The following is a 27,549-nucleotide window of genomic DNA, read 5'->3' as shown; positions in this document are numbered from 1 at the left end:
ATACTAGGAAGCAAACTCCAGGATATGGATAGATAAGTAAATAGATTTCTCCAATCTGAAATATGCGATTACAGATACCCACTTTCAATAGTTTTCTTGTCTATATATGTTGCCATAACAGAATACCCAAGACTGAGTAATTTATAATGAACAGAAAATGTATTTCTTGAGTTTTTCTTTTCTAATAATAATGCCCATAAGGTCCTGGACTTTACCTTTTTTTTAAAGATATATTTATTCATTTAAAAGTCAGAGTTACACAGAGAGGAGAGGCAGAAAGAGAGAGAGGTCTTCCATCTGCTGATTCACTCCCCAATTAGCCACAATGGCCAGAGCTGCACTGATCCGAGTCAGGATCCAGGAGCTTCTTCCAGGTATACCACGTGAGCTCAGGGGCCCAAGGATTTGGGCCATCTTCTACTGCTTTCTCCGGTCATAGCCGAGAGCTGGACTGGAAGTAGAGTAGCTGGGACTTGAACTATTGTTCATATGGGATGTTTGCACTGCAGGAGGCAGCTTTACCTTCTATGGCACAGTGTGGCCCCATTCTTACAGTTCTGGAGGCAGTAAATTTCAAAATCAAGGTACCTACATCTGGTCTTTGCTGCATAATCGTATGGTAGAAGGCAGAAAGGTCAAAAACAATACAGAGACAAAAAGGGGGCCAAACTCACCCTTTTGTAAGGGAGCCGCTCCCTTACATCCTTAATCTATTCACAAGGTCAGAGCACTCATGCTCTAGTCACTGCTCAAAGTCTTCATATATTAATAATGTTACTTGGCAGTTAAGTTTCAACATGAGGAGTCTGGAAGGGAACATTCAAACCATGGTAGTAGTGTAGTAGCGTGGTCTCTGGCAGCATTACACAATTGTCTACTAGACAATGACAGCAGACAGGCAATCATCTTGTTCTGAGGTCTGCTTCAGTAGCACTACCAGTTCCTCTGAGGCTCAGTAAGCCATGATAAGTCTCCAGAAACTCCACTTCACTGAGGAGCAGTCTCAATCAGCAGCTTAGCAATGGACCCAAGGATTCCTCCTGAAATCAGGAGAAATCCAAATTTCCCAGGGGATGTCTGGGACAGACAGGAAGTGGTTATGGACTGAATGACTCACATGCTGAATCACAAAACTAGATCCATTTGGGGAAGGTCATCCCTCTTGGCTCTGACTGCAGAGTACATTTCCAGTTAACTGGACACCCTGAAGGTCCTTGAGAAGAAGCCAACACTGGCCAACATTATCATAGTAGCATCCCCAGGAGCTGAATGACAATGACTGTCAATATTGGATTCCCACTATGCCTTTCAGTGTTGTTTTTGAAGTTCCCATATATTCATCCTCTATGAAATCCCAGATACAGCCTAGGGATTTCCCACATGCCAGGAATCCAAAATGTCAATGGACGTTTCAAAGAAAGGCAAGCACTTTATAGAACACCCCTTCCAGAAACTGGACAATGATTTCATTTCCTTTTTTCTTTCTAATAATTTACACATGACTTTTTGCCATTCTAAAAGTAGATATTTATTTATGCTATGATTTTGAATATTCTGATATTTAGAGTGACAGGCATTTTAACTTAAAAAATAAAATTTGGTAGATAAATCTAAAATTAAAGGCTGAAAGTTGAATGCTTCATTTTTTATCTAGATTCATTATTCTGTGATACAATAAGTATGCACTATTTTCCACTTAAAAAAATTCCACTCAAAATCTTCAGAGTCCTTCACCCATTTTACTATTTTAGTATCAATCCATTCATCTATTTTCTTTTAGTAAGCACTTATTTATTAAAGGACTTTCATTTTCCAAATACTGCTGAATTCTCAACGGATACTTCCATAAACTACCTGACCTAGTTCCCAGCCTCATGGAACAATGTCTAAAGTTCTGCCCTGGAGCCGGCATTGTGTTGTAGTGGTTAGGTTGCTGCCTGTGACACCGGTATTCCGTATCGGTGCCTGTTAGTGCCCCAGCTGCTCCACTTCTGATCCAGCTCTCTGCTAATGGCCTAGGAAGGGGAAGGGAGGGAAGCAAGCCCAAAGGTTTAGGCCCCTGATGCCTGTGAGAGACCTACAGGAAACTTCTGGCTCATGGCTTCAGCATGGCCCAGCTCCAGCCATTGCAGCTGTTTGGGAAGGGAACCAGCAAATGGAAGATCTCTCTGTCTCTCTCTCTCTCTCTCTCTCTCTCTCTCTCTAATTCTGACTTCCAAATAAATAAATAAAAATATTAGTAAATAAATAAAGTACTGCTCCTCCTCCCAGTCATTCTGTGAGGGAGTTTTTCATTTTATAATGATAAGGGGGGCCTTGTGGAGAAGAGACCAAATAATGAGTTAGGGATGTGTATTATTGCCATAGTAACCTTAGTTTCCCATTGAATCATGTCTGGTTCTCAGAGGACGTCAGTTTTCTGGACTGTGAGCATTTCAAGTGCCCGGGCCATCTCTGCTTAATAAATACATCCACAAAGTACCTAACACCTAACAAGGACATAGTTATGAGCACAACTGAAGAAATCAAGGCAGAGACAGCAAGGTTACTTGCTACTGGTAGTAACGGTCTCATTCTCTACTTTACAGCCCTGTTCAGAGCTCTTCTCAAAGGCGTACAGCTGTATCTCTTAGAAACACGAATGTCTTAATACATCTGAGTTATAGCAAACATTGACATCATTAGCCTTAATTCAATCACAATTTCATTTAAAGGTATATGTTTCACTTAGTCAAATCATTTCAGCTATACTCCAACCATCTCCAACACCTTGGAACCCCGAAGAATGAATCTAACGCCCCCTTTTCATTTCTCCATTACCTCCAGATTAGGTCAGTTTTCTCCATGCTTAAGCTCTGTGAGTGGCTACCTGCTTGATATAGATGGGCTCAGGAGGTATCCAGATTTGAAGATTCAGCTTGCAAGGGGGAGCAAATTAGGGAGGAAAAAGGGAGGGCAAAAAGAGTTGTTTTCTCTCTCTCTCCCCATAGAGCAGGGACCTTCACAATGCACCACAGTGTGTGAACAGAGCTGTGTGCTGTGATACCATTTAGTAATAATGGATGACTTGTGCTGCCCAGACTTAACAGGCCAGAGAGCAACATCAGGCTGCAGATGGAGTGCTCTGAGACTGCCATGCATTAAAAAAGGATGAAAAATAAAATTGTCTATGGCTATTGTAGACATATTTACCCCTTGTTTAGAGATTTCCATGGCAACGAAAACTGTAACCACTAGTGGAGGTGGGAAATCTGCACTGTGTCCTTGCCCAGGAACCGAGCCACGCTATCTGCATGCAACTCCTCCCTCTAGTGGTGACTTGGTGAATGGCCGGGCTTTTCAAAGCTTCCTTTGGCATCAACCTCTCACCACCATATGTTACGGCTCTTAACTCTAAAAGCATAATGTTGTTATATTAAATTAGCATGACTTATTTTTTGAGGAAACTTCTAAAACTTCATTGTTGTGGGCTGTTTAATTCTTGCCGAGGTTTTTTTTATTTCCATATTTTAAATTAAACCTAGCAAATATCCAAGTTGCTGGCTTCAGCTAAAATCATCTCTACAGCCTTGCCTGTATATCTCACATTTTGGAAAGCAAGATAGAAAATAAAAGCAAACTAAATGCAAGGGACAGTTAGGATATCTAAGTCACTGTTCTTTCTTTCCTGATAGAATGGCTAGTATATAATGAGACTCCCATGCAGGGATCTCTCAGGCATGCTATTGTTTCTCTCAGCCCTGTCCCCACAATCAATCTCTCCTCTCTCTCTCTCTCTCTCTCTCTCTAGCTGTCTCTATGACAATATCCAGGCAAAGAACTCATATACAGACCACCCAGAAGCTAACAATTCTTCAGGGCCAGAAAGCTATACCCAAAATGTGCACATGGAGTGGGGGGCAACAGAAGGTTAAAATGATCTTCCTCTTCACCCCCAAACTCATCAGTAAACTTATAGGTTCCAGGGAAGGATCCTAACCACTCTAGAAGTCACAACTCAAGTCCCACACATCATTTTTTTTCTTCCTCCTGGGATTTTATATCCCTCTCTTTTTATTTGTATTTTTTTCCTTTGGGTTGCTTGAACTATCTTGTGCTATTAATATTCTTTTTTTTTATTTTAAATGTAGAGCAGCAGAGAGACACAGACAAATAGATGGCAAGAAATCTTCCATCCACTGGCTAACCCCTCAATTGCCTGGAACAGCCAGGACATTGTCAGATGGGAATGAGATGTTGGAACTCCATCTGGGTCTCCCACGTGGATGGCAAGAACCCCAGTACTGGATCCATAATCTACTGTCTCCCAGGTGCATTAACAGGAAGATGGATCAAAAGTGGAGCCTTGACTCAACCTGGGGCTCCTAAGCAATGTTTTAGCTACTCAGCCACAACACCCACCCCTATTAATGTTCTTTGTATGTGCATCTGCCAAGTGTTTTCAACTTGGAGTTCCTTAGGAACAAAACCTTTTGAATGTTGGAATTATTCATTTAGTCTTAATTGTCCAATTGATTGATTTTGCTTTGTTTTATTTTTACATATAACTTAATGATGTGATATGTGCAAAGATATGAATCAATGAGAAATCTGTGCTACTGGTTTGACGCAGGTTCCTGGAGGATAAATCCAGTAATAATTGCAGGCCACAGAGTGATGAAGAGGGGAGCTAGCAGCATCTTCATATATTACAAAATAATTCACCAGATCATAGATTTCTACCTCTGTGAGGGGGATATAATGTTCATTTTACAGAAAGGAAAACTGAGCCTTGGAAAAATTAGTAAACAAACCTGGTGTTACAGCATTAATAATTGATGCTAACAGATTGCATTGAAAGAAAACTTCTCACACCTTCACTGAAGAGAAGATACTTTGATATTTCTGGACTTTGGGATTCTTGGGAAGAAATAAGGAGCTCTTAGAGGGCAAGTAACAAATTTTTAAGAACAGATGATGGTTAGACAAACTTCCCTCTATCTACCAGAAATCAATCCTAATAGGAAGCAAAGATCTAGCAATAGAAATGTAGTCATGGTTTGAAGATCAACTGATGTTCTAAGGTCTATATATATTGTGAATTATTGATCAAGAACAGATGTCTCATCATTTGTTTCTCCAAAAATAGTATCATTATTGTTCTTTTTTAAAGATTTATTTTTACTTATTTGAAAGTCAGAGTTACAGAGAAAGGTAGAGACAGAAAGAGAGGTCTTCCATCTGTTGGTTCACTCCCCAGATGGTCCCAATGGCCGGAGCTGTGCTGATCCGAAGCCAGGAACCAGGAGCTTCTTCCAGGTCTCCTATGCGGGCGCAGGGGCCCAAGAACTTGGGCCATCTTCTATTCTATTACTATCACAGGCCATAGCAGAGAGCTGGATCGAAGAGGAGCAGCAGGGACTAGAACCGGCGCCCATATAGAATGCCAGCACTTCAGGCCAAGGCGATAACCCGCTGCGCCACAGTGCTGGCCCCAGTATCATTATCTTTTACACTGAAAGAAGAAATTAGTATCAAAAACATTTGAGAAATTCTGTACATAGAGATTCAAAATGGAATCTGAAAAGTTCCATATTTTAATGATTCAGAAAAAAATAAAAATTATTTAACTTTGTGATATCTAAAATTTTTGAAGAACAAATAACCATAGTCCTTACAAGTTAAAATCTTAATGACATATCTGAAAATAAAGTACTAATTCTGATCTTGAAGAAAGTACACGATAGTTTCAAGGCAAGCAAGGAACAACTGAAAATCTGCTAAAATGAAGAAATAATATGATCAAAATTAGATGGAACAGCCACCACAGGATTGTATATATTAAATCACTCAGAAAAGATTCAGCGAGTTACATAATTCTGTTGTGTTCTATGAAGTTTAATTATGAAAAGATTGCACTTAAAGGATTCATTGGCCTCAGTGGTGACCACCTTTATTTATTTATTCATTTATTTATTTAATTTTAAAGAGAGGAAGCAATTTTATCCTAATTTTTCTAAAAGAGTGCATTTCAAAACATTCAGCTTTGGTATTCCCCTCAAACTTAGATTCAGAAAAGTTTTTGTGGGGGCCAATCTCGTTTCTCCATCGTTCTTCTTCCTCCCTGCTTTCTTCCTCATGCCCATCCCCAAATCACACTTGAAATTTTGTTCAGTTTTATGTCCAGAAGAACAGACTAGATTTTGCTCAATGATTATGTTTTCTACTTCTTACTATTTTCTAGTTTCAATATTGAAACTAGAAATATTCATTGTTGTCTTATTTTCTGCAAGTTTTCCCATTCCGGTAGTGGTGAAAATTTTGACAAAATTTTTGTTTTATGAAAAAATACTTAAATTCTATATTCAATAATTGCTAGTATGTGGAAGATTTTAGCAAATGACTTAGCACTCTTCAGCTTCTTAGAGTTTTATCTTCTAAGTGAACTTAATAATTTTCATCGTATAAGTGAACTATTAAAATACATCATGTACATTTTAATATTCAATCTTATCTATGTACAAAATACAAATTTACAGGAATTGTACCTGGCACTGGTAAATGCCTAGTGAGAACATAAGAAGGTTATTTAGCAAAGTAAGTACTTTTACTAATTTTTTTATGATCATTCATTCAAATAAATTCAAGAAAATGAAAGGTCTATTTGATGATACAGAGAATTTCCCAAAGCTCAGCAAATAACATCAATACATCTAAATGTATATAGAAATGTAGTCATCAGACTATTATTTTTGCTATCTACATCTCAGAATTTCAGCCCAAATTATGAGCAGAATACGATGCATAAAGTATACATGCTTGCAGCTCAGTTCTCTTCTTTGAAGTATGTTGAGATTCATCAAGGCATAAAATAAATCATTATTTATACAAAATATCACACTTCCCCTCCAGACACCATAACCAGCCAATAAACAAGAGAGATGATTTTGTTGGCTTTGATGGGGGATTTCAGTCTATAAATGGAGGGGAAACTTTTGGACTGCAGATGAACACCATTTTTGGCAGGGATAAATGGTTAATTCCAAAGAAGCATCATATATTTTATATCATTTTTTATCCTCTAAGAACATTTTTAAAAACTTCTCTCCATCTCTTTCAAACAGCCTGGAGATTTTTTTTTTTTTTGCATGGATTGCCAGTGTTTGAAGAGTGTGAATAAGAGTGACTTTGTCACAAAAATGAGCATTAATATGTAATGCTTCTCTATCATCAGGGGAAGATATTGTGCTGAAGAAGACAAACAAGACAATCAGAATAGGAGAAGCACAGCAGAAGATGAACTGATTACTATCAATCAATAACACGTCTTTCTCCACTAACCTGTTTAAGCCTTGAGTATGCTTCCACTGTCTGTTGACCATGCTTTCTTGTCACGGTCCAGAAGGCATATTTAACAAGGACATGGAAGCAGTGATCCAGTTAACATAACCAAAGTCCCTCTATTCTTACATTTAATCCTTGCTCAGCCATTCAATTTTAAGGTGACCTCTGGCATTTTCTGGAAAAAGGATTATGGTGCTAATGTATTAAAGAACTGCTAATTATTCTTTTTAAAGTACTTTGAAACTATAGGAGAAGATGAGAACTTGTCTGTAATAGGATTGTTCTTGATTTTTCTTCCACAGATTGTCATTTGCCAACAACTTGGATTAAATCTATAATTAAAGAAATGTGAAATTATTATACTAGGTTGTGTTCCACATGTTCACCTACTAATCCAACATTTAAAAACTGAATATCTTTTATTAGCGTATGATCTATTTCAAGTTTTGATGATAAAAGATGGATTTACAGTAATGTGTATATCAAGTTACTCTGTGTGTAAAAAGTGTCTCAGGTTTGTAAACAAAGATTGAAATTTATTATGATGGGGAGTACATCATTGAAACCACTAAGTTACAGGGAAAAGAAGGGAAGGGAAGAGAGGGGAGGGGAGGAGAAAAGAGATCTGGACCAAGGAAGAAGGAGTCAATAGCAGTGAGAATAACTGAGATTTGGAAAACAAGAGTTTACCAGCGAAAGGTGTTGGAGTCAACACATTAGAAGGAAACAGGGATGCTTCGGCTCTTTCAGAGGAGCAAATCATAGATCTGAAGAGACTGTTAGGGAGGAACAAAAATTCTGCAGGTATTTGGGAGGATGGCAGGTTATGAATGTTAGAAAGACAGTCAGGGGATAGATCACAAAAGGCTGTGATGGAGGCTGGACTGTGACCAGAGGTCAGTTGAGAGAAGAGGGGCAGTGTAAAGGGAAATGTTATTGCTTCCCAAAGGAGGATAATAGAGAAGAGTGTGATTCAGGAAATAATGCATTACGTTGCTAGACAGGAAGATGTTCCAGGGCTGGGCAGAAAATGGACATTTTTTTTTCCTCAGAGCCTCTAGCTGCTCTCTGAGGAGCTCATCCACTGGAAGTGATTTTCTATTGAAAGGATCACCAAGGTACCTTTCTCTGAAGGGAGGAGAGAACGTCCACTTTGACTATGACCTTGTCTAAATAAGATCAGAGTCGGTGAACTCAAAAGGCTTCCATAGCCTTGGCAACTCATGACAAGAGCCTAGGGAGATTACTGATGCCATAAACAAGAGTGTCAATTGTTAAATTAACAACAGGAGTCACTGTGCACTTACTCCTCCTGTAGGATCTCTGTCCTTAATGCATTGAACTATGTGAATCAATGGTCTAACTAGTAATCAAACAGTACTTTACACTTTGTGTTTCTGTGTGGGTGCAAACTCTTGAAATTTTTACTTAATATATACTAAATTGATCTTCTGTATATAAAGATAATTGGAAATGAATCTTGATGTGAATGGGATGGGAGAGGGAGCAGGAGATGGGAGGATTGCAGGTGGGAGGGAAGTTATGAGGGGGGAGACACTATAATCCAAAAGCTGTACTTTGGAAATTTATATTTATTAAATAAAAATTAAAAAAAGGAAGGGTCCCCAGAGTTTCGTTTCTTTCAAGTGACATTGCTTTTTAAAATGCATCCTATGTGACATTGATAAATAATAACTTCTCAGCCAATTGTTTCCAGGGAGCCTGTCTCTCCTGTTGAAATAATTATGGATTTTTTTGTTGGTTGCACTACTGAAGAATGGTGAAACTGATGACTATTAAATAAGAAGAACATATTTAAAAGAAAAAAAATCAGAATTGCTTTCTTCTCTCTTCATCATTTTCCTACTTTGAAAAAAGTCCAAATCTAGGAGAAAGGAATTTTAGAATTTCTTTACCCAATGATCTAATGTTGCTAATGGAAGACAATACAAAAAGGAAGGCCCTTGCTGACATTAGAATAGAGTGAGTCAAGCTCTTTCTTTGATGATTGGAAGGAGAGAAGAGAGACCCTGAAGTTCTCACCATTTTATCAATAAAGTTTTCCCTCTCATTGTCATCAACATAATCATAATGACAGATACTATTTCAGTGTGATTCGATAGGTTCATGAATATTTGTCAAATTTTCTTTCTTTAGAAATACCTCAGATATAAAATTCCTCATCCCCATTTCCAATGTCAACAAAAAGGAAAAATTATATATCCAGATGATTTCAATTGATTCTGGTTTTTAAATTCCGTGTAAGCTAATTTATCTTCTCTGAAAAACTGTAATTTGATATTCTGACACTCGTCTAATGTATCACACATGGGAAATGGATAATTAGGCATAGAAAGTAGAGTGAGAAAGAATTAAGTTGTATAAAGATAAGGTATCCATAAGTAAAACAGTGCATTAGAATGTTCAAATAATACAATTTAGACAAAACACTCTTCATTTTCTATGATTGCAATAAAAATTATCACATACTTGATAGCTTAAAGCAACAAATGTAGTATCTTACAGCTCTTTAGCTTATAAACCAGGTACAGGTCTTTCTGTGCTAACTTGAAAATGTCAATAAGCCTGCCTTTCCTTCTCGAAACTTGCATGGTGGATCTGTTCCCTGCCTTCCGCAGCTTCTGGAGTTCATCCTCAATCTTTCGCTCCTGGACACCTTTACCTGTCCTCAGAGCCAGAAACCCTGCATCTCTGTGATCATTCTTCAGTATTCACATCTTGTGTTTCCTTCTTTTACATTTGAGGATGCGTCTGATTCTATTAGGCTCATATGATTGCTCATGGCGACCTCCTTATCCACTGATTAACAATCTGAGCTCTGACTGCAACTTGAACTCCTTCTTGACATGAATTCACAGGTTTTGGAGAATAAGGTACAGCTTCTTTAGGAGGTCATTATTCTTTCTACCACAAAAACTACATGTGGGGTTGTACAATTGCCAGGTAATGGTTTCCAAAGCCCTGGTGGATATTAATGTTTTTAAATATGAAGGACATTTACATACCCTTACTATGATATTCAAGCTCTATTCAGGATACACATATTTAGTCTGTGTCTTCTGCATTCTAAGATTTCATGAAGGATCAACAAAGTGTTGTGATTACTTAAGAGAGTCTCTACTTCAGAACAGGGCATGTTCTCAACTAAGTCTGTTCAGATTATGTTTGTTCAGTAATCCTCAAGCGAAGATTGTCATTCTCAACTTCTGTTCCTCAACCTTCAATCGTTCTAGACAGATGCCAAAATAATGGGTTTGACTCATCTTCCTTCTAAAGAATTATTTTTTTGATTTTCTCAGTCCATTGTTGTGCTGAGCACAGTCAAGGTAGAGGAATAGTTTTTGAAAATCCAAGAGATACTGTGCTGATCTACAGGATGTAAAGATTATGGTATCTAGGGCCTGGCATTGTGGCATAACAGGTAAAGCCACAACCTGTGACACTGTTGTCCCATATCAGTGCCAATTCATGTCCTGGCTGCTCCACTTCCAATCCAACTCCTGGTAATGGCCTGGAGGATGGACCAAGTGTTTTGGCCCCTGCCACCCTTGTAGGGGACCTGGATGAAGCTCCTGGCTCCTGGCCCAAGTGCAGACCATTGTAGCCATCTGGGGAGTGAAGCAATGGATGGAAGATCTCTCTCTCTCTCTCTCTCTCTCTCTGTAACTCTAATTTTCAAAACAAATAAATCTTTTAAAAAAGTAAACGGTGGTGCCTTGGGTCGGTGAGAAACAAGGAGCAGATGGGATAGGGGATAGGGCAAAGCTGAAGTTTGGAGAAATGAGGAAGAAAGGAGCAGTCATCACGAGGTAGGGACTTTTGAAGCTATAAATAAATGAAACATGCTTTGGGGTAAGTCCTACTATATAACCTCAGTTTAAAAAAATCTGCCCTATTCTTCAACACTTTCAAAATTGAGTTTCTATCTATTGGGTGCAATATATTGAAACTATTTTCCAACCTGGATATATTTGTTTTAAGGACACAGGATCTATAGTCACTGCTTAAATGTCTCTACAAATAGAGCAAGCTAGAACCAGAGTAAGTCTCAGTTCTTGGATCAAAGCTCTTACAATCTGCCTACATCTAAAGTTATAAACAAGTTAATTCATATTCTGTAGGGAACAATAGTAGCTTCTGATGAATAGAGTTAAGAAGTTTCACAAATAACCAGAGGAACAGGAATTTACAAAGAAACTGTCACTTTATTTTACATTAAATTTTGATAACAATTATAGTAGCCATTTACTGAGAATCTATTATGCTAAATACACTCTGAACCACTTTGTAATATATTTATTCTAGTCATAGTCTTGCAAGAAATAGTTAAACATTTGCCTGTAATAGGTGATGCAGCCATTATTCAAATTCGTCCTATGTTCTTCCTTTCCCCTAATAAGCTACATGAGATTCTGTAGGAATTTAATGCTTTTGATCATTTCTTAGTATGTAAAATGGGTAGTATATGAGTTTTCTGTTCCTGCTTGTAGTAGGCTTAAAAACTTGCTCCATAAAGATATAGTCACTTTCTAATCCCTAGAATCTGTGAATATTTTCTTATTCTACAAAAGATGAAATTAAATTATGGCTCTTGAGATCAGGGTTTATTCCAGATTATCTGGGTGGTCCCAGGATTAGACAGGGGCATTCATAGAGGTGAAGCATATGTGAACAGAGAAGCAGATTTTTAGAGTACAGCCACAAAGTACAATAAATGCCAACAAGTGCAGGAGAGCCATCAAAAGCTAACTGTGTCAACAATGGATTCTCTCCCAAAACCTGCAGAAGTATAGCTCCGCTAACCCCTTGATTTTCAACTTCTGACCTCCAGAATTGTGAGAAAATAACTTGTGTTGTTTTAAGCCACCAGGATTGTTGCAATTACTCACAGTAGCCTTAGGAAACTCACATACATTGTTATAGCAAGTAACTTTAAATTTGCAGATTAAAACAGCACCAGTGTTGTTATATCTCACAGAAATCTGAGATGATTCCACATGGGCTCAGCTGGTTCCTCTGCTCCAGATCTCACAAAGCTGAAATCTGGGTGTCCATTAGCCTGGGCCTTTATCTGTATAGCTATCTGGAGTCTGTAGAAGAGACTTCTATTCCAAGAACATTAAACTTTTTTGTCAGAATTCAGTTCCTCGTAACTGCAGGGCTGAGCTCTCTTTTCCATCTGGGAGCTCTTGCAGCTCCTTAAGGTCGATGTTCCCTTGTCTCCTGGTCCCTTCCACCTTCAAAGAAGCAATAGTGCATTTACTCTCCCTACTATGCTTTCTTCTTCTTCTTCGTCCTCCTCCCCCTCCTCCTCCTCTTTTTCTTCTTCTTCTTCTTCTTCTTCTTCTTCTTCTTCTTCTTCTTCTTCTTCTTCCTCTTCTTCTTTGACAGGCAGAGTGGACAGTGAGAGAGAGAGACAGAGAGAAAGGTCTTCCTTTTCCGTTGGTTCACCCCCCACAATGGCCGCTGAGGCTGGCGCACCACGCTGATCTGAAGCCAGGAGCCAGGTACCTCTCCTGGTCTCCCATGCAGGTGCAGGGCCCAAGGACTTGGGCCATCCTCCACTGCACTCCCGGGCCACAGCAGAAGAGGGGCAACTGGGACAGAATCCAGCACCCCAACCGGGACTAGAACCCGGTGTGCCAGCGCCCCAGACAGAGGATTAGCCTATTGAGCAGCAGCCCCAGCCACTAGTCTATCTTGACTTTTGCTTTTGCTGTATCTCTTCTGTTATCAGATGGTACACTACAGGTTTTAAAAAGCTCATTAAATTATATGGTATATTTCCAAATAACCCAAGTTAATCTCCCTATTTTGATGTCCATAATTTTAATTACACCTACAACATCTCTTTTTGCTATGTGTTGCAATATATTCACAGATTCCAATGACATGTTTGGGTAAGAAGGGAAGCATTCTACCAGTTACAAGAGATTAAGAATTGATCATGTTCAATTTAGAGTTCTAGGACATGTATTACTTAGGGTACAGATTTAGCTACTGAAAAATATGACCCAAGAATACAAAATTTTAAATAAAATGCGATTTTATTTCTATCTCACTGGGGAGTCCAGAAAAAGACCAGCAGACAAGAATGGAAGATAAATAAATACTAACTTCATATTGATGCTTGGTCTTCCCTGGGGATTTGTTTTTTGCCTGCACAGTTGAACCTACATTTCCACCATAATTATTTGTATTCCATGTCAAAGAAAGAGACAAAAATTTTGAAGAGGATATCAAACATTTCCTTTGAAGCACATCATATAGAAGTCCTAGTCATCTTTCACACTTACTGGTAAGATCTTAGGACATGACCACACCTAACTGGTAAGGAAGCTGGAAATATTGTCTTCAGTGAGATGTTATACATTCTATTAATATTTGGCTACAGAGGAGAATCATTTTTTAAGAAGTACTAGAAATATTCCGTAATATGGAATTCAAGCATATGGACTGCAGGCAGGAAGAAAATGAGCTATCTTGAAGAATGACATATTTACTAGAAGCATTGCTGGTTTAAGAAGCAACACTCATAATACAAGTCTGGAACAGAGAAATTGGGGGCAAAAATTCATGTAGGCAAGTTCAAAGGGGAATACTCTTCTCCACAAGCTTGAATCCAGAGTCTTGTTCACTATGATATCCAATGATTTACCAATATGCCTAGCATGTAGTAAGTATTGTGGTTTGGATATGGTTTGACTATGTATCCCAAAGGTCTGTGTTGGAAGGTTAGTCCCCAGTGTGGCAATATTGAAGGAAATATATTAGTCATTTTGTCATTCCTATAATAGAATACCTGTGGCTGGGTACTTTATATAAAACAAAGAGGTTTATTTAGCTCACAATTCTGAGTGTTTAAGTGCATGACATCATCACCAGCTCAGTCCTGGTGAGGGCTTCATATTGATGTCATATTGATGTGATCACATTCATGTGATGTTATATTGATGACATCACAATGCAGTAGCATGAACAAGTGGAGTGACCATAAGGCCTGATGAGAAATCAGAGCTGAGAGAGTGCTTCATTTATAAATCTCACAAGAGCCAGCTCAGGGTCCCTTGCAGCTCTCCAAAGACTTTTCTCTATACTTCACTTCTTAAATGTTCAACACCTTTCAGCATTTCCACCCTGAGGAAGTGAATTCTTGGGTGGCAAACCATCACAAATGCTGTAACCTATAAGAGATGAGGCCTAGTGGGACAAAATTCAATTGTTGAGAGTGCAACCCTTGGAAGGAACTGATACAGTCATCATGGGACTCTCATTAGTCCTCATAAGAAGGTTGTTATGGAAGCGCACACACCTGGCTGCTCCCTGCTGTTTGTCTACTTGTCTTACCACATCTTCTAGCCCTCTGACATTTGCTCCTGTCATTATTCCATTTGCCATCAGGCTATCATCAGAGGCCAAATTGATGGGACTATCCCATCTTGGACTTTCATTCTTCATCACAGTAAGCTAAATAAACCTCTTGTCTTTGTGCTTATCTAGACTAAGATTTGTTGGTATAGCAATGGAAACCTTATGAACACTGCAAATTGGTACTGAGAAACAGAGCTGCTGTGTGTTATTGATAATAACAAATACTTAGAAATGTAGAAAGGCTTTGGAGGTAGCATTGTGACCCGTTCTGTTGAGTGATTAAAAGAAAACAAGAAGATGAGGAAGAACTAAAATATCTTAGAGCCTGGATAAATTATCATGACAAGAATACTGTCATAAATGAAGAATATTCTATTGCAACTGGATGAAAGTTCATCCTTGTCACACCAATTCAAAGAAATTAGCTGAACTGGGTTCATGCCCCTAGAAGGCAGAATTTAACAGCAATGATATAGAATATTTAAGGATGAATTATCACAGAAAAAAAATTCAGGTGCCTGCTTTGTAACTTTTAAGTATTCAGTAAGAGTCAGGAGTGATAGGATAATAATTAAAAGGAATTAGATGTGTGGTCAGTGTGGCACAGTTGGCTAAGCCACTGCTTGGGATGCCCACACCTCATGTAGGAATACCTGATTCAAGTCCCTGCTACTCCACTTCTGATCCAGCTTTCTGCTAATGCACCTGAGAGGCAGAAAATGAAATACTTGCATCCCTGCCACTCTCTGGATGGAGTTTCTGGTTCCTGGCTTTGGCCTGGCCCTGTCCCCACTGATGTGGCCATATGGGAAGTAAACTAGTAGATGAAATCTCTCTCCTCTCTCTCTCTCTCTTCTCTCTCTCAAAAAATTATAAATAAATTTCTATCTCAAAGAAGTATAAATACATACATATAAGTTTTAAAAATGAAGCAGGGTAGAAATATTTTTAAAACTCACATCCTGGCTGGGGAGAAAAAAGGAAGAAGTGTGCCAGGGTGTGGCCTAGCAACTGCTTCTTAAAGACTGGTGCTGATAAAAAGAAACCAAGTGTTTCGCAACAGTTTGATGGGAAAGAGGCATCTGTCCCACCATATTCCCAGAGTCTTAGGGCACAATGGTTGCAAGCAATGAACCTAAAGTGTTTTCAGTGGCTTACTGTTTAGGGAAGCCTCAGAACTCTGCTCCCTACTCCGTGGTGCAATTCCCTTGTGGCACTGCCAGTCGTGGTTCAAGCAGGCCCAAGAACAACTTATGCTATCACTCCAAAGTGAGCAAACAGCCCTTGGCATCCCCCATGGTGCTAATTCTGCAGTTATACAGCATAAAAGAGCTACAGGGAATAATGTATTATGAAAAATCTATGAGCCGGCGCCGTGGCTCACTAGGCTAATCCTCCGCCTAGCGGCGCCGGCACACCGGGTTCTAGTCCCGGTTGGGGCGCCGGATTCTGTCCCGGTTGCCCCTCTTCCAGGCCAGCTCTCTGCTGTGGCCAGGGAGTGCAGTGGAGGATGGCCCAGGTGCTTGGGCCCTGCACCCCATGGGAGACCAGGAAAAGCACCTGGCTTCTGGCTCCTGCCATTGGATCAGCGCGGTGCGCCAGCCGCAGCGCACCCGCCGCGGCGGCCATTGGAGGGTGAACCAACAGCAAAGGAAGACCTTTCTTTTTTTTTTTTTTATTTTTATTTTTATTTTTGATAGGCAGAGTGGACAGTGAGAGAGAGAGACAGAGAGAGAAAGGTCTTCCTTTGCCGTTGGTTCACCCTCCAATGGCCGCCGCTGCAGCCGGCGCACCGCACTGATCCGATGGCAGGAGCCAGGAGCCAGGTGCTTTTCCTGGTCTCCCATGGGGTGCAGGGCCCAAGCACCTGGGCCATCCTCCACTGCACTCCCTGGCCATAGCAGAGAGCTGGCCTGGAAGAGGGGCAACCGGGACAGAATCCGGCACCCTGACCGGGACTAGAACCCGGTGTGCCGGCGCCGCAAGGTGGAGGATTAGCCTATTGAGCCACGGCGCCGGCTTGAAGACCTTTCTCTCTGTCTCTCTCTCTCACTGTCCACTCTGCCTGTCAAAAAAAAAAAAATCTATGAATAGATTTCAATTTTTATTTATATTTATTTGAACTTTAAATTTTGTATTAACACATGATCCATGTATATTTCTATGGGGTAAAGTTAGATTTTGGACATTTGAATTTATGCTAGAACAAACTAAGAGTTTGGATCAGGGCTGATGTTGTAGTGTAGTAGCTATAACCACTACCTGCAACGCAGACATCCCACCTCTGTGGGCTGCTCCACTTCTGATTTGCTCCTGGCTAATGCACCTGGGAAAACAGCAGAAAATGGCCCAAGTGCTTGGCCCCTACACCCATGGGGGAAACCTGGAAGAAGCTCCTGGCTCCTGGCTTTGGTCTGGCCCAGCCTTGGCCATTGTTGCTTTTGGGGAGTGAACCAGCAGATGGAAGATCTCTTTCTCTCTCTATCTCTCCCTCTCTTTCTCTCTCTGTAACTCTTTAAATTAATTTTTTTTTTAAAAAAAAGGTTTGGATCTAGTTGGGTGGAATGATGGCATTTTATATATGAGGACACAAGTTTTGGAGGAGTAGGAATGAACTGCTATCATTTGAATATAATGCATCTCTTCAGAATACTCATGTTAAAACAAAATTCCCATTTGAGATATCTCAACACTTTAAACACTATGGTGCTTAAAGGTGGGGCCTTTGGGAAGTGATTAAGATTCAGTAAGGTTGTCAGGATGGAGCTCCATGGTTGAACACTTACACCTTTAAAGGAGAGATAAGAATGCACACACATACACATACTCACTCCCTGCTCTCCTCATTTGATGTCATGCATTGCATTCGGGCTTCGCCAGCAAGGAGACCATCTACAGATAGGCCTCTTCAGCCCTGGACCAGAACTATCAGCCCACAAAAACCTCTTTTTGTCATAGCTTACACAGTCTATGGAAGGCAGAGTATATTCAGCATCACTAAATATTTCCATTGTAGAAAGATGAAGCTTTCACAAGTAATTGAATAATTGTGCTCACTTCTAGGAGCATATAATGAGGATTAAAAAAGACAGACAAAAACAGAACTTTGCTTTTTTGTAATCAGAGGTGAATGGACAGTAAGCAAATAACAGTGTAGACAGATCCACATTGAATAATATGTGAATAAAGCAATCAAATGACAGTGTAGACAGATCCACATTGAATAGTATGTGAATAGTATGAAGGGATAATAGAAGAATTTGATCTAGTCTGGAGGACAGGGGCATCTTGCCTCAGAGAGAAGTGGAGCTGAAATGTACAAGATGGGAGAAGCTGAGTGAATGAGGTTAGCTCCTTGCAGGGTAAGAAAGGGTGTGACCATTGTGTGAAAAGCTGCCCGTCATTTCCTTCACCTTGTGGAACTTCAGACACTGACTTTATTTGTTTGTTTTCCACTCCTTCTCCTGGAAAATAAGAGTCGTGGTTATGTGTAGTAGCATCAACTGAAAAAACAGAGTCTGGTTGGAAAATCAAACTGAAGTTGATTCAGCCTGGCAAATTGAGGATTTAAACTTGGAAACAACTAGTCAGTTGCCTAAGTTGGCCGTTCCATGGCCTGAGTTGGTTACAGATTTTGTAATTTTCTTTTTTTTAAAGATTTCATTTATTTATTTGAGAGGTAGAGTTACAGAGAGAGGGAAAGAGGGAGACAGCTCTTCCATTCACAGGTTAGCTTCCCAAATGGCCATAACAGCCGAACTGAGCCAATCCGAAGCCAGGAGCCAAGAGCTTCTTCTGGGTCTCTCATGGGAAGACAGGGGTCCAAGCACTTGGGCCATTTTCCACTGCTTTCCCAGGCCATAAGCAGAGAGCTGAATTGGAAGAGGAGCAGCCAGGTTACAAACTGGTACCCATATGGGATGCCAGCGCCAGTGGTGAAGACTTAGCCTACTATGCCACAGCTCATAGTCACACTTCTCCTGCCCTCCTACCTCCCCAGCATCGATTCTTGGTTCTCATTGGCCTTACTTTCTGTTTCTCTGGCCATACCTGACCTCCTCTCTCTAGCACTGCTGATGCCTCCTGAACTTTGCACCCCAGGCACTGCCTACCTGGTAAGTGAACACTTCACATGGGGAATGGTTTGTGCACAGTCATAAACCATGGATAAATACAAGCCTGAGCATCTTAGAATTTGACATGGAAGTGATGGTCTGGTCTCTGTCTTGGGGTGGCAGCTCCATGTGTATTTGGTGGGACAAATCTGTTGCTCATCCTCATTCCAGGGCATTGAATCCTTTTACCATTTTCCCACTCACTGTGGACTGGGGCAGTAATGATGGGAATGCAGCCAGCTTTCTTGGCTTGGATAGGGTACAGTGCATAGGTGAGATGGCCAGCAGGAAGACAAACACAGCCACACTTGAATGCATGAGCTAATTTAGGGGTGAGACTCCAGGTGCCTGTAAGTATAAGCAGTTGCCCAGCCAGCATCCTCATGCCTAAGGGAGTGTGCCATTAAATAGCAAATAAAAAGCACTATGATAGGTTGAGAGCAAGAGAATGAAAGAAAAGAAAAAGTTTTTTGTTTCATTACATTTATTGGCATTTTTCCAGCATTTCAAATAAGAGACCCCACATTTTCATTTTGCACTGGGGCTGGCGAATTATGTGCCTTGCCCTGCCTATAAATCACATACTAAATCATATTTTACTCATTATGCTGGCTGCTAAAAAAGCCAGAATAAAGCTTACAACCCAATTCCCATACCAAAGCAGAGAATATAGGGTATGTTTTAAGTAGTGAAATAATCCTTGCACCTGTCTATTTTACTTATTTTTCTTTATTTCTCTTTATTCATGTAAACCGTACTTTGTGTTTATCTTTGACCAGTTTAAACCTCTTTATGTGCTTATCTAGGTTACAAATATTTACTGTTTAAACAGCAAAATCATTATGTACTTACAGTGTCGTAGAACTCAGTAAAAACATGTTTGATAGGACTTGTGATCATTTACTTCAGTTGGGAATTTACTGTTATTGCAGATGGCACTGTTGTAATACTTCCTCTCGTGTGACAGCCATCAGATGTGCATGAATTCTAACGCCTTCACTGACTGACATGTTGACAGACAATTCCTTCAGCAGAATCTGGCTCATTCTTTGGTGCTTAATGCCATCGTTTGCAGAGAGCATGGTTAAAAGTGGTCACCTTATGGGTATTGCTGTCTTGGAATTGGATACATAGGTTTTTGTTTTGTTTTGTTTTGTTTTATGGGAAAAAACACTGTTGAGTTTCTTGGCCAGAGTACTATTTGGCTAAAGAATTGGATGAAGATATTCTTTTCTCACTGATTTCTGATCTCATAGTCTTTTAAAGGGATACTACCTTCAACATTTGGGCTTCTCCAAGAATAATCCATAAGTGATATTTTTATTGATCACCTACCCTATGCCAGGCTCTTCTAAACATTGAGCAAATAGTGATGAACAAATTAGAAGGTGTCTTTAGCCCAAAGAGATTTCAGTACTAGCACAGAAAGACAACAACAAACAAATATTTTTGCAGATCACATATGCTCTGAGGGAAATAAATAAGATTGTATATTATAGGCAAGAGTCAAGGAAGTGTGGGGCTTCTATTTCATACAGTGATCAATGAAAATGATCTATTGGTCTGAAAGGGGGGCATTTAAGCCAAAACTTTAAGAATTCTAGGAGACACTCATCTGACATGCTGGGATCAGAATCCAGGTAGAGAGTAAGAAATAAGGAAAAAGATGAATTAACTTTGGCTGAGACATATCAAGAAAGGATGAGAATGGTTCATGATACCATGGAGGAGTTGGACAGAATTAGTTCTTGCCATCTTCCCGCTCTCACCTAGGAGACCTCTCTAGTGGTATCCACATGTAAACTTTCATAGGACAAAATTACAACTGCAGAAGAAATGGAAGGTACTATCTGAGTAGGGATAAAGCAAACCAAGAACAAGTACATGCTCAATAGGGGTTGTAACTTCAACTGGCCTGAGAAGGAACAGAAGGGCAAGGGTAAACCCAATTAAATCCAACAAGGAACCAAAAGGCATAGAGATTCTATCAAGCATCTTTATTACCTACATATTTGTTGCAGTCAATACCATGCCTCTGACGACCAACAAGCTGGTTGCGGCTCGTGATGAGACTTTCAAATTAAGAGATGCATTTTCCATTCTTGACTCTATCACACATTCTCAGCAAAGAGGAGAGCCAGAGCATTTGAGTTTAAATTTCCTATAGTCATACTTGGAAGTCTCAGAAGACTTCTTGTCTTATCCAGGTCCCAGCTCCTTCATGAAGGTATCTCTCTGCCTGACAGTCCTCACTGGGCTTTAAATGATTCCATCTTTAACACCTGGTGCAAGGGACAGTTATGGTCATTAAATGTGATTATTAGAAAAGGTGTCCTGGAAATGCTAAAGCATGTAACAAATGTTAGAATGATGATCATAATGATGATGATGATGATGGTTGTAAAATTCTATTCCTTTTTCAAAGTGGTGGTTTCCTAGGAAAAAAAGCCTGATTTTTATTGGCAGAAAGGTTTTGTAAGGCAACATCCTGTGAATGAAAATGTTCATCACAGGAACAGAGGGCTTCCATGGATTGCCGTAGGTGGTTAGTTCTGTGATTGAGCTAATGTCATCACATCCTTGTTTTAATTTAACCTCACTGAATAGAGGAAAATCATGTGAGCTCTTTAGCTGGAGGTGGAGAGGATAGAATAAGACTCCATGAATGCCCTTTTTAATTCAATGGAGTATTCCAGGAACACAAACCATTTCGGTTTTCGAGTCTCAAGAACCCAGCTATGGTTTGACATTAACCAAAGTTTTGAATGATTTTGAGGGGAGGAAAGGAAGGGGAGGAGTATATTTTGGGGTCAGATAAATCAAAGCACATTTGGCCAGACACTGCCCCCCTTCATTTCTAAGCACATGTGAATTTCCAGGGAAATTGAATCCATGTGTTCCTGATTCATTTACATTTAACTCTTCAAAATGCTTTGTAAGCCCTCCAAGAAGCCTTCAGTGTACTGAGCCAGGAGGTTAGGCGTTATTAGCCATGCAGGCACCTAATATGCTGAATGAATGGGATGAGGTTTAAACAAGAGAGCTAAAGAAGGTCAAGCGGTTCAAAAAAAGTCCCAATATATTCCTCTTAAAGTGTGGGTCCCAACCACACAACTTTTGCAATGCATATGTAGAAATAAATATTCCAAGACCTGCTGGTCTCAACACCCCTCTCCATACAATCCCAAGCTTTTGTGATGGCCAGAGATAAAGTAAGTGATGCTTGATAGGAGCCTTGTGCTTCCCAATGTTAGTTTTCATTTCCCATGGCCCAATCGCTTCCTTCTCTGAAGCAGCTGCTGCCACCTCTCCATCTTTGATAAGAACTGACGAGACCCAGGAGAGTGTGGGAAGTCTGACTTCAGCAGCTTGGCAGAAGTTCTGCGGAGACTTTCTGATCTTCCTCCACATGCTGAAAATCCATAGAAGTCCTTTGACAGAGAGGAGGTTCAGAAGGGCAGTCTTCCTGTCCTCATTTCTATTGAAAAAAAAAAAAGCATAAAAATAAAGGAAAAAAAATGATGGTAGCTGCCACATTACAGCCTCTGAAAGACAGACATAATAAAAATGTTCTTTTATTTGAATGGAATAAGGAACAGTTTGAGATCAGTCACTTCCCCCTTCCCACACATCTAAACACAGTCCTAGGAGGTCACACCCCATCTTCAAGTTGCACAAATGTTTTGGCAAAACCCATGCTTCCTTTATTATTCAATAATGGCTCAGATGCCTAACACAAATGAAGCAGACTTCTGCAAAGGAAATTGCCAGAGCTCATATGTGAATAGTGTTTAAGGTACCTCCTTCTGCCTTTCATCCTTGGGGCTTCTCCATTTGTGATATATTTATAGGGCAAAAGCGTGGTATCATGCAGAACGGCTAACATTTCTGGGATCATTTGGCTTCATTCTGATGCAACCTTTGTTAATAGGTGAAATACTATTGTAAGCTCTGAGTGATCTTTATCTGCTTATATGATTGTGTCTGCAATAGCCATGATCTCTGTTACAGATTAAACTTTATGAACATTTTATTATTGTGTGCTTGGATGTGCCCCAATGTAGATGCTCAAAAATATTTATTGGATTCTTTTAATGAGACATTACTATATTCCAGCCATGGTGTTTTAAATTCTGTTTAATACAATAAATCTTGGAGATGTGCCCTCTTAGGATCTCCATTTTATAGATGATGGAATGGAAGCTTGGAAGCATTAGGAAGCCCATTAATGCCATGAGATTAATAAAAAGGTGTACCTAGGACTCAAGGGCAGGTTTGTCTCATTTGTTAATGTATGTCTTGGAAGGCTCACCAACAGTAGAGCTGGTGAAACGGGCTTGAATTTCAGTAGGATGCATTTCAATTTACACAATAGGAGGGAATTCCTAACTGGTATCTATAAGAGGTCATCTCACTTATTAGCTAAACATCCCTCTTAGTATATTTGCAGTCATAGAGCCTATTTATATTATTTATTGCAGATAATGCCTACATAATGCCTGTAGTCATTCAGTGATTGCTCTGTAGTTTATCTGAATTTTGATCTAAGGTTCTGAACTCTGAAGCTAGAAACGTTTAGTAACTATAAATCTGACATCTTAAACTGGCAGATGCAGTTTCTATGATTTTTGCTTTGTTTCGTTTGTCTTCTCTGTTAGTTAGCTTTTGGCTACTTTAACTAAACTACCTGAGAGGAGCTTCTTGGGAAGGTAAATGTTTATCTTGGCTTACAGTTTGCGGCTTCCTAGTTCCAGAACAGGTGGCCCTATTAGCTTGGCATCTGGTGGGGAGGCTGGGCATGGCATTATGTATATGGAAGAGTGATCACATGGTGGGCCAGGAAACAGAGAGACACAGGAGGCACACCCAGTTTATATAACCAATTGTTTCATAAGAACTGCCTTCTGAAGGCACACCTCCTATGACCTGATGACCTCCCACCAAGCCCACCTACTAGAGGGTATGCTCCACCCTTAATCTATCAACCATCAACATAAGACGTTGGAGATTCAATGTGTGCATGAGTCTGGGGAGCAAAGTCCTGGCCAATCCATAACACCTTCTGAAACAGATCCCTAAGACCACAGCCACAGAAGTTCCCTTAAGCTCACTGCTGGCTGGTGTATGAATGGGCAGTGAAGTGATTCATAAGAAAACATCAGACTTTAAAGATATGTGAGGGACATTGTAATCCTTGATAAATACTCCAATTTGAAAACTCTGACTTCAAGTTATAAAATGTACATGTTTGTGTGTGTGTGTGTGTGTGTATACATTTCTCTATGTGTCTATGAAATTTTTATTGTAAACTGTAAAGCATAGTGCAAATATTAGCTATAATTGTTCAAGCAGAAAAGAAATAAACTACTAGTGAGGTCTATTGTCAGGACTTCTGCTGTGCCTGCTTTGGATCAATTCACTGGGACTCTGAGCTGTATAGAATGTACCAGGATGATTCTTTTCTTGAAACCATTTAGACTTAGAGACAGACCCACCACCAGGAAGCTTTAAAAAGTGAGTGAAGAATGATAATCCCTCAAGGGATTTAAGAACACTATGAAATGATCAACCTAATAAGATAAGCTTGGAAGCAGAGAATTAGACTTGGAAACTTCTTTAGAGGTTTTCCAAAAAGATTGTTATCTCTCAGTAGAAACTTCACAGCCTAATGCAGAAATATGAGTTTTCTGAACTTCTCTGTAGCAGTGCTTCATAAAATTTAATGTGTGCACAAATTGCCAAGGAATTTTATAAAAATGCAGATTCGAATACAGTAGGTCTAGATTGGGATCTGGCATTCTGCATTTTAACAAGTTCTCAGTTATGGCAATGGGGCTAGCACACTGAACATATTGAATATCACAACTCCAGCAGATGATGTAATATAGCTTCTAGACTTAAGAATTAATTCTCAGACTCTGTATTTAAACTATGCAGCTTAGAATTACACTTCAATCACTCTATGTGATCTTGGTCAAAACATTTTATTTCCTTTTCCTATTCCACCTCTAATACTGAGGCAAATATTTGTACTTGCTTCACAGGCTCTTTCAAACAATTACATGGCATATGTATTAAAATATGTGGTTCATATTGTAGTGCACCCATAGTAAACACATTATAAACATTTTTTATTTAGCATTTATATCCACAGAGAAAGTTACTTCTCCATGAGATCCCTTCAAAGGCTATCAAAGGAAATTTTTCTCATCTAAAGTAATGTAAAAATAGTGATAAAATTTCCCCAAATAAAAATGGGGTATACTAAAGCGAATTTTTAAATTCCCCTTTTGAGAAAAAAATAACCAATGAATGCATGTGTTCAGTAAGTGTACTTAGGACATCAGGGTTTTTTGGATAGGTGGGCATTTTACAAATATTATTTTGATATTTGTAGTTACCTCTTTACAACTGATTTGTTTTTTTTTTTTTTGTTTTTTTTTTTTTTTTTTTTTTTGGACAGGCAGAGTGGACAGTGAGAGAGAGAGATAAAGGTCTTCCTTTGCCATTGGTTCACCCTCCAATGGCCGCCGCGGCCGGCGCGCTGCGGCCAGGGCACCGCGCTGATCCGATGTCAGGAGCCAGGTACTTATCCTGGTCACCCACGGGGTGCAGAGCCGAAGCACTTGGGCCATCCTCCACTGTACTCCCTAGCCACAACAGAGAGCTGGCCTGGAAGAGGGGCAACCGGGACAGAATCCGGCACCCCGACTGGGACTAGAACCCGGTGTGCCGGTGCCGCAAGGCAGAGGATTAGCCTAGTGAGCTGTGGCGCCGGCCACAACTGATCTTTCTTACTAAAATCCATGTGAAAATTTAAATCCCTGTGTTCTGAAAGTCTCATTGGAAATTCTTACTAAAGAAGCACATAATTGGTCATTTTGATCTCATCACAATCTTCTAGTAGAAACAAGTAACAATCATCATGTTATGTTATTCCATTCAACTTTGAGTGGGTGTTCTTTTCTATTATTCAAACACATGGAGGGGATTATAATCCTTTTGTGCCATCCTTGTGATTAACCCTAACGTTAAAAATGTCCTGCCTATTTATCCATAGATATTTCAAAGACACAGAGAGAGTTTATCACGGGCTCAAAAATTCTTGCCTCTCTGATTTCCTACAAGAAATAGGAAGGATGTATGAGAAGCACTTTAATCATAGTGTTTGCTTCCTCACTGGCATTCATTCACATGCATTTCCCTTCCCAGTCATTGGGTTCCTATCATATAGATCACTCATATTTTCATTATCAAAGCATGATAAAAATTCTGTTTCACTGTGGATTCTTGGTAAATGCTAGGGGATTGAAATTGGTAAGAGAGAAAAGAAGGAGAAAAGGAGTGGTGAGGAGAGAGGGTGGAACAAGGGATGTGAGAATGAAAATTCTGCAGAAGACAGATGAAAGTAGCATGTAATGTAAACCTGCTGCATCCCACACACTGTCACCACAATATTCTTTCTTATTACTATTAAACACTTAAACTCAAGTTCACCCAGTGGTAAGAGTTTGAACTTGGAGTGATGCGCAGGTTTCTCTTTATCCATCCCCATGCTCTGCCTGGAGCGTCCGTGACAGTGAGTATCAAATCTGTTTCTGCAAGGGAACCACATTAAGAGCTACAAACTCAAAATAGAACACAGCAAGTTAACAGCAACAAAACTGATGTCTGTATCCCTTCCCTGAAAAGTGCAGCTATTTTTTTTCAACTTTTATTTAATAAATATAAATTTCCAAAGTAAAACTTTTGGATTATAGCAGCTTTTCCCCCCATAACCTCCCTCCCACCCACAACCATCCCATCTTCCACTGCCTCTCCCATTCCATTCTTCATCACAATTCATTTTCAATTATCTTTACATACAGAAGATCAACTTAGTGTATACTAAGCAAAGATTTCAACAGACTGCACCCACACAGACACATAAAGTATAGAGTACTGTTTGAGTAGTAGTTTTACTGTTAATTCACATAGTACAACACATTAAGGTCAGAGATCCTACATGAGGAGTAGGTGCAGTAACTCCTGTTGTTGATTTAACAATTGACACTCTTACTTATGGCGTCAGTAATCACCCGAGGCTATTGTCATGAGGGGCCAAGGCTATGAAAACCTCTTGAGTTCACCAACTCCGATCTTACTTAGCACCATATTCAAAGTGGAAGTTCTCTCCTCCCTTCAGAGAAAGGTACCTCCTTCTTCGATGGCCCGTTTTTCCCACTGGGATCTCACTAACAGAGATCTTTCATTTAGGTCATTTTTTTTTTTTGCCATAGTGTCTTGGCTTTCCATGTCAATACAGCAAATTTTTTTTTAAGATTTATTTTATTTATTTGAAAGACAGAGTTACAGAGAGAGGTAGAGACAGAGCGAGAGGTCTTGCATCCGCTGGTTCACTCCTCAGATGGCCGTAATGGCTGGAGCTGCGCCAATCCAAAGCCAGGAGCCAGGAGCTTCTTCCGGGTCTCCCACGTGGTGGCAGGGGCCCAAGGACTTGGACCATCTTCTACTGCTGTCCCAGGCCATAGCAGAGAGCTGGATCAGAAGAAGAGCAGCCGGAACTCAAACCGGCGCCCATATGAGATGCCGTCGCTTAAGGCCAGGGCTTTAACCCGCTGCACCACGGCGCCAGCCCTGAATGCAGCTAATTTTTGATAGAGCCTGAGCATTGGGATTTGTATAATCTTTCTAGGTGTTTCTGCCAATGTGAGAAACA

The sequence above is a fragment of the Oryctolagus cuniculus genome, chromosome 6 (assembly GCF_051225735.1).
Source record: "Oryctolagus cuniculus isolate XC-2025 breed Fujian yellow rabbit chromosome 6, ASM5122573v1, whole genome shotgun sequence".
NCBI lineage: Eukaryota > Metazoa > Chordata > Mammalia > Lagomorpha > Leporidae > Oryctolagus > Oryctolagus cuniculus.
This window is presented reverse-complemented; position numbering follows the sequence as displayed.